Source organism: Pan paniscus, chromosome 21 (genome assembly GCF_029289425.2).
Source record: "Pan paniscus chromosome 21, NHGRI_mPanPan1-v2.0_pri, whole genome shotgun sequence".
Taxonomy (NCBI): domain Eukaryota; kingdom Metazoa; phylum Chordata; class Mammalia; order Primates; family Hominidae; genus Pan; species Pan paniscus.
The window spans coordinates 25968548-25976909 of record NC_073270.2 but is presented as its reverse complement, the minus strand read 5'-3'; the positions used below and the strand labels follow the sequence as shown (position 1 = coordinate 25976909).

Below are 8362 nucleotides of genomic sequence, written 5' to 3'. Positions count from 1 at the left end.
GAGAAGTGGTCAGCACCTCTAGCTCCTGAGCTCCAGTGCCAGGGCCTCTCGTTTTGTCGGCAGACCAGCCTCTCTGCCTTTGACTCTACAGCCTCCTGCACTCCTGCAATGTGCTGTGACCACAGTCCCCTGGCTAAATCCATCACCTTTCCTTCTCTCTCCAGGACAGTTTCATCACAACACATAGGAGGTAGAAAAGAGGTGAAAGTGTGGACACAATACACTCTGTGCCTGCAGTGGCTGTCTCTTCCTCCAAATGCTCCCTCCCTCCAGAGGGCCCATAGGGGCGAGTGTGTGGCCCCAACAGTGTCCTTCCTGGGCACAGAGCCCATGTGGGGCATTGCTCTTCAGGATAGCAGAGAACATGCTTCAGTGAGGCAGAGCCTGCGGCCCCTAGACATGGAGCCAAAGGAGGGGGGGTTCCCCACAATTGTTTCTGCAGGTTCAGCTGCACTATGATCTCTTCTCAGTTATCACCTATGGGGTCCCATTTGACATAGATTGGATGTTTTGTCCCCTCCAAATCTTCTGTTGAAATGGGATCTCTGGTGTTGGAGGTGGAGCCTAGTGGGAGGTGTTTGGGTTATGGTGGGGATGCCTCATGAATGGCTTGGTGCTCTCCTCCTGGTGATGAGTGAGTTCTCTATGAGTTCACATGGGATCTGGTTATTTAAAAGAGGCTGGCATCCCCTCCCTCTCGGTCTTGCTCCCCATCTTACTTTGTGATACACTGGCTCCTGCTTCACCTTCTGCCATGACTAAAAGCTTCCTGAGGCCCCACCAGAAGCCAAGCAGATGCCCGTGCCATGCTTGTATAAATGAAGAATCAAGAGCCAAGTAAAACTCATTTCTTGGCCAGGCACGGTGGCTTATGCCTGTAATCCCAGCACTTTGGGAGGCCGAGGCGGGTGGATCACCTGAGGTCAGGAGTTCGAGACCAGGCTGGCCAACGTGGCGAAACCTCGTCTCTACTAAATATACAAAAAAAATTTAGCTGGGTTTGGGTGGTGGGTGTCTGTAATCCCAGTTACTTGGGAGGCTGAGGCAGAAGAATTGCTTGAACCTGGGAGGTGGAGGTTGCAGTGAACCGAGATCATGCCACTGCACCCCACCCTGGGTGACGGAGTGAGACTATGTCTCAAAAAACAAAACAAAACAAAAACAAAAAACAACAACAAAACAAAACAAGATACTTCATTTCTTTATAAATTGCCCAGTCTCAGATATTCCTTTGTAGCAATGCAAATTGACTAACAGGCCATTCCACAAGCCAATAAATTCCCCTTTTGCCTAAATCAGTCACAGTTGGTTTTGATGCTTGCAACCAGAAGCACCTTGAAAATTTTATCTGAAGGAGAGTATTTGATTTCCATTTTTAATAGTATTTGTGAACTGGTTAAACTGAAAACTTTCTCTAGAAATGCTAAATAAAATCTATGTGTCCTTTTTTTAAGGAAATATATATTTAATCATTCTCTTGAACGATCAGAACTCCAAAGCTAGTTTTCTATAACAAAATGTAATACAGACACGGTGGCTCCAAGGGCCAGGAAGGCAGTGGTTAAGACACGAAAAGTGTGGGAAGGGGGCTGGAAACAAAGCATTCTTTTCCATCAAAACTTCATTCCTCAAGGCCTCAATTCAAACAGTCATTGTCCCTGCTTTCAAAAGTCTCTGTGTGCTTCATGGAAGGTATATGTTTGTTGCCTTAATTTGAACTGTGGCCAGGCAGGGTCTGGAGATCTAAATTCAGAGTAAGAAAACTTGAGGTAGAACTCAGGCAGCTCTCTTACAGAACTTGGCTTAGAGGGTAGAATGAAGGGAAAGGAACTTAGAAGCGCAACAAGCTGAAGATAATCCCAGCAGGCATTTCCCACAGGCCTTGTCAACTCTGTTCTCTGAGAGATGTTATCCTGGTGTCCGATAGAGTTTTGGCTCTCTGTGCTGAGGCAGCAGCCAAAGAGACAGAATGCTTATTTGCCAATGACTAATGTGAGGAAGCAGACATGTTTGTTTGTTGCCCTCTTGCTAGGCCCTTTTCTACTCTAAATCAGGGTTTCTTAGCCCTGACACAGTTGACCCTTGGGACTGGGTAATTGTAATGGGGAGACGTCCTGTACATGGTAGGAGGTTGAGCAGCATCCCTGGCCTCTACCCACTAGATGCTAGTAGCACCATCTCCTCCTCCACTCCCTCATTGTGGCAACCAAAATTGTCTTCAGACATTCCCCCAGGGATGGGGGGCGAAAATCTCCCCAGTTGAGTCCCACTGCTCTAGATGCTATTGAAAACTGAGGTCATAGCTATCTACGCAGGATGGAAAGGAGAAGCCTCAGAGCTTGTGATGACATAATGCCACATAGTCACGGTGAAAGGTCCTTCCCTGGACCATTCACAGATGAACATCATCTGAGAAATAAACCCGCATTTGTTTGAAAAGATGGTGCTCACTTTACTTATAAAATCGGTGTCACAGACTGGTTTGTTTATGCTAAAATTATGATCATTTTTCTTATCTTTGGCATTTTTCAGTTGGGAAGAGAAACTGAGGCACCTTTGGAAGCATCATAAAAAGTGAATCACTTGACCCATTACTAAAATGCAGCCGTCCCTGAGTTGCAAAGTGGCAGTCAATTAGCAGCATCTTAGAATATACACTACAGCTTAATTCATGGAATATAAGATGTGGATATATTGGGATAGAGACTTTCTGGGAGCTTTCTTAGAGCAACATTACAGCACATATAACTAAAATTTCAGAGACAAAGAACACGCACTATCCTATCCTCTCACTCCCCAGTTGATAGGTAGGGGGAGGTCCCTGAGATCTGGGGATGCACTTGTCTCCTCGTGCATTTTACTTATTACTCTTGTCTAGTTCAGATGAATTATTTTCCCAACTTCTAATATGTCTTTGAAGATAGATTTTTCTTGTTCATATTGGAGCCTTCTGCTTTTGGCTTCTTTTTGTTTCTTATTCTTGTTTGCTCACTCCAGACTTCTAGATATGAATTCACTTCCTCCCAGAAATATAAAACTAGGTCATATCTGGTGGCAAAATAGTTCTGTAGATCCCTGTTGTAACGATGACTTTGCATGCTTTTTTGTGGCCGAGTCACATTATTTTAGCATCAGGTAAGGGGCAAGAAGCAGAAGTGTCCAGCTGATGGCAAAAAAAGAAGAGACACACAGAGAAGACTTTGAGTTCAGCAGCTGTAGGTGACTCCGCCTTTTGATCTCAGATTCTGTCCTTTGATATCCCCTGTTGCTTTGGCAATGTCATTTTCAATCATACAGGAGTATGTGTTGTTGATCGTAACATTGTAGAGCACAGACACAACCTTCATGGCCACATCCTCAGAGTTCAGCTCAAAGGTGGTATTGGAGACTTCTGAGAATTTGGCTCCCTGGTCAACTAGGGATCTTCAGACCACTGTGGGCTGAGAGACCAATAAGGGAGCCTCACATCGCAAGGTCTCTGAGCTGGCATTATAGTCTACTTTCACCTCTGGCATGCTGAAGGCTCCAGTTTTATACTCAAGGTTAGCATTCCCCTTGCCTTTAGAAGTGATGATATAACATTTGTAGGTGCCAGCATCTGTGAGTTGTATGTTTTTCAGCTGCAGAGAGGCATTGCCAACTATCACTTGATCAGCAAGCACTGCTGTCAGGCCTCTGAACATTTCATCCTGCTCTGACAGCTCATCTTTGCCTTCTTTGAACTCATGGACCAAGCCTATAACCCCTTCCTTCAGCCATTGTATCATGATAATCAGAAAGTTTGATGTCAAGTTCAAAAGTGCAGCTCAGGATTCCATCCTCCCCAATGTTCCCAGCTGAGGTGAGAGTAGCAACTGTGATGGAGTGTCTCCCTGAAATACCAAAGCCAATGATGAGTGCAATTGCTCCAGCCAGAGTAACGATGATGCTAATTATGCTGTAGAAACTTCATGGCTTTTTCTTTGTTTTCATGAAGACCCAATCTGCTGCTCTTTAGCATATTTCTTTCTCTTTTCTTTTCTTTTTTTTTTTTGAGACAGAGTCTCACTCTGTCTCCCAGGCTGGAGTGCAGTGGCGCCATCTCCGCTCACTGCAAGCTCTGCCTCCCGGGTTCACGCCATTCTGCCTCAGCCTCCTGAGTAGCTGGGACTACAGGCGCCCGCCACCACGCCCGGCTAATTTTTTTGTATTTTTTCGTAGAGACTGGGTTTCACCGTGTTAGCCAGGATGGTTTTGATCTCCTGACCTCTTGATCCACCTGCCTCGGCCTCCCAAAGTGCTGGGATTATAGGCGTGAGCCAACGCTCCCGGCCTAGCATATTTCTTAAAGAAGAAGGTGGACTGATAAATGATCCCAGGTGAAATTTATATCTATCTGGATTAAATCCTTGTGCTTTTCTGGAGGAATCAGGGAGCACAGAGAGGCTGCGATACCGTGCTTCTTGAACTTGGATGTCATACGTGTCCTTTTAAAGTCACAGCTTATCTCTCATCACTTAAGGGGAATTTTCAGTGGCCACAAATAAAGGGTAAAAACCAGAGTGGTGAGAAGAACTGCTTTGTGGACCTTGCCAGCTTTAGCAACCAGACTTTTTCTTTATTTTTAAAAATTGAGCAGAAAGTACAGAGAGTTGCCAATACACCCCTCCTCCTCCACAGCTTCCCCTATTATTAGCATCTTGCAGTGGTGTGCTACATTTGTTATAACCAATGAACCAGTATTGGTACATTATTAACTAAAGTCTGCAGTTCACATTAGGGTTCATCGTTTGTGTTGTACATTATTTTTTAAAAAATTTTTTGTAGAGATGAGGTCTCACTATGTTACCCAGGCTGGTCTCGAACTCCTGGGTCAGGTAATCTTCCCACCTTGGCCTCCCAAAGCATTGGGTTTATAAGCATGAGCCACTGTGCCTGGCTATGTTGTACATTCTACGGGTTTAGACAAATGTATAATGTTATGTATCCACCATTATAGCATCATATACAACAGTTTCATTGTCCTAAAAGTCCTCTGCATTCTGCCTATTCATCTCTCCCTTCCTCCCTCCAAATTCCTGGCAACCACAGATCTTTTTACTGTCTGCATTGTTTCGCCTTTTCCAAAATGTCCCATAGTTGGAATCATACAATAAGTACGACACTTATGTCACTTTAGTGTCTTTTATTTACCAACATGCATTGCATGTGAGGTTGCTCCATGTCTTTTCTTGGCTAGATAACTCACTTCTTTTTATCACTGAATGAGATTCCATTGCCTGGATTTGTTTATATATTCATCAATTGAGGGAGCATCTTGATTGCTTTCAGTTTTTGGCTACTAGGAAAAAGCTGCTATCAACATTCCTACGCAGGTTCTTGTGAGGGCATAAATTATCAACTCAATTGAGTAAACAGCAAGGCGTGTGATTGCTGGACCACATGGTGAGACTCTGTTTAGCTTTGGAACAAACAGCCACACGTCCTCTAAGCCTGCTGCACCATTTTGCATTCCCTGCAATGAATGAGAGTTCCTGTTGCTCCACATTCCCATCAGCATTTGGTGTTGTGAGTGTTTTGGGTTTTCATCATTGTGATCAGCGTGTAGTGTTATCTCATTATTTTAATTTGAAGTTCCTTAATGACATATGATGTTGAGCATCATTTCATATAATTGTTGCCATCTGGATATCTTCTTTCATAAGTGTCTGTTCAGATCTTTTGCCCACTTAAAAACTGGGTTGCTTGTTTTCTTGTTGAATTTTAAGAGTTCTTTCTATATATTGAATACAAGACCTTTAACAGATCTGTGATTTGCAAATATTTTTTCCCAGTCTGTGTCTTGTCTTTTCATTATCTTAACAATGTGTATCACTGAGCAGATATTTTTAATTTTAATAAAGTCTAACGTCAATTATTTTTGTCATGGATTGTGCTTTTGGGGTTGTATCTAAAAAGTCATCACCAAATCCAAGATCATTTAGATTTCTTCCTAAATTATCATCTAGGAGTTTTATAGTTTTGCATTTTACATTTAGGTCTATGATTCATCTTGAGTTATTTTTTGGATAAGGTGTAACGTTATTTTTTTGACTGTGGGTGTTAATTATTCCCGCATCATTTGTTGAAAAACTTATCCTGTCTCCAGTAAATTGTCTTTGTTAAGATCAGTTGAATATATTTAGGTAGGTCCACTCCTAGGCTTTCCGTTCTGTTCCATTAACCTATGTGTCTCTTCTTTCATGAATACCATTTTGTCTTTATTACTGTAGCTTTATAGCAAGTCTGGAAATTAGGTAGTGTCAGCCCTCTGGCCTTGTTCTATTTCAGCCAATGCAACTGTGTTGGCTTTTATGAGTCTTTTACCTTTCCACACAAACTTTAGAATTACTTCGTTGATATCCACAAAGCAACTTGCTGGGATTTTGATTGGGATAGTTTTGAATCTATAGATTAAGTTAGGAAGAATTGACATCTTAACAATATTTAGTCTTCATATTCATGAACATGGATATCTCTCCATTTATTTAGATATTTGATTTCTTTCATCAAAGTTTTATAGTTTTCCTCATATAGATTCTGTATACATTTTCTCAGATTTATATATAAACATTTCATTTAGGTATAAATATTTCATTTATTTGTGCTAATGTAAATGGTGTTATATTTTTAATTTGAAATCCCATTTACTCATTGGTGCTATATAAGACAGCAATTAACTTTGCCTATTTCTCTTGTATCCTGCCACCTTGCTATGATGGTGTATTAGCTTCAGGAGTTTATTTTCTTGATGCTTTGAAATTTTCTACATAGACAATCATTTCATCTGCAAAGAAAGACAGTTTTATTTCTTCCCTCCCAATTTGTATGCCTTTTCTTTTCTTATTGCATTGACTAGGATGTCCAGTATGATATTGAATAGGAGTGGTGACAGGGGACATTCTTACCTTTTACCCAAAATTAAGGGGACAGCATCTAGTTCCTCACCACTAAGTATGATGTTAGCTGTAGGTTTTTAAAAAATTTATTTTTAATTTTTGTGGGTACATAGTAGATGTATACATTTATGGGTGACATGGTTTGGTTCTCTATCCCCATCCAAATCTCATGTTGAATTGTAATCTCCAGTGTTGAGGAAGGGACCTGGTGGGAGGTGATTGGATCATGGGGGAAGAATTTCCCCTGGCTCTTCTCATGATAGTGAGTGAGTTCTCATGATATCTGATTGTTTAAAGTGTATGGCACTTCCCCTTCACCCTCTCTCTTTCTCCTGCCACCCTGTGAAGACATACTTGCTTCCCATTCAGTCTTCCATCATGATTGTAAGTTTTCTGAGGCCTCTCCAGCCATGGCTTCTACATAGCCTGTGGAACTGTGAGTCAACTAAACCTCTTTTTAAAATAAATTACCCAGTTTCAGGTAGTTCTTTAGAGCAGTGTGATAATGGACTAATACAGAAAATTGGTACCAGAGACGTGGGGCATTGCTATAAAGATACCTGAAAACATGGGAGCAGTTTTCACTTAACATAATGATCTCCACTTCCTATGTCAATTTTTTCTGTAGTGCAGGTTAAGTCTGATGTTTCTTTGCTGATTTTCTGCCTGGAAGATCTATCCAATGTTGAAAGTGGGGGGTTGAATTCTCTAACTGTTATTGTACTGGGGCCTATCTCTTTCTTTAGCTCTAATAATATTTTCTTTATATATCTGGGTGCTCCAAAGTTAAGTGCATATATATTTACAATTTTTATATCTTCTTGCTGAACTGACCCCTTTATTACCATGTAGTGAGCTTCTTTGTCTTTTCTTATAGTTTTTATCTTGAAATCTATTCTGTCTGATATAAGCATAGCCACTCCTGCTCTTTTTTGTTTCCATTGGCATGGAATATCTTTGTCCATTTCTTTATTTTCAGTCTATGTGTGTCTTTATGGACTAAATGTGTTTCTTGTAGGTCTTGTTTTTTAATTCGTTGAGCCACTCTGTATCTTTTTATTAGAGAGTTTGTCCATTTGCATTCAATGTTATTATTGATAAGTAAGAACTTAGTCCTGCCATTTTGTTGTTTTCTGGTTGTTTTGTGGAGTTGTAGGTTTTTTGTAGATGTTCTTTATCAAGTTGAGAAAGTCTTCCTCTATTCCTAGTTTTCTGAGAGGATTTTTTTCTTTATCTTGAATGGGTGTTAGATTTTGTCATTTTTTCTGCATTTGAAGATATGACAATATGATTTCTTCATTTCTATGTGATAGATTACATTAATTGATTTTTTTTTTTTGAGACAGAGTCTCGCTCTGTTGCCCAGGCTGGAGTGCAGTGGTGTGATCCTGACTCACCGCAACCTCTGACTTCCAGGTTCAAGCAATTTTCCTGCTTCAGCCTCC

At 41.2% G+C, this 8362-nt stretch overlaps 1 pseudogene; it reads right to left on the bottom strand.

Annotated features, from left to right (window-relative positions):
* Nucleotides 1-3115: 3115 nt before the first annotated feature.
* LOC100974859 (V-set domain-containing T-cell activation inhibitor 1-like) lies at nucleotides 3116-4579 on the bottom strand (annotated as a pseudogene).
* Nucleotides 4580-8362: the final 3783 nt, after the last annotated feature.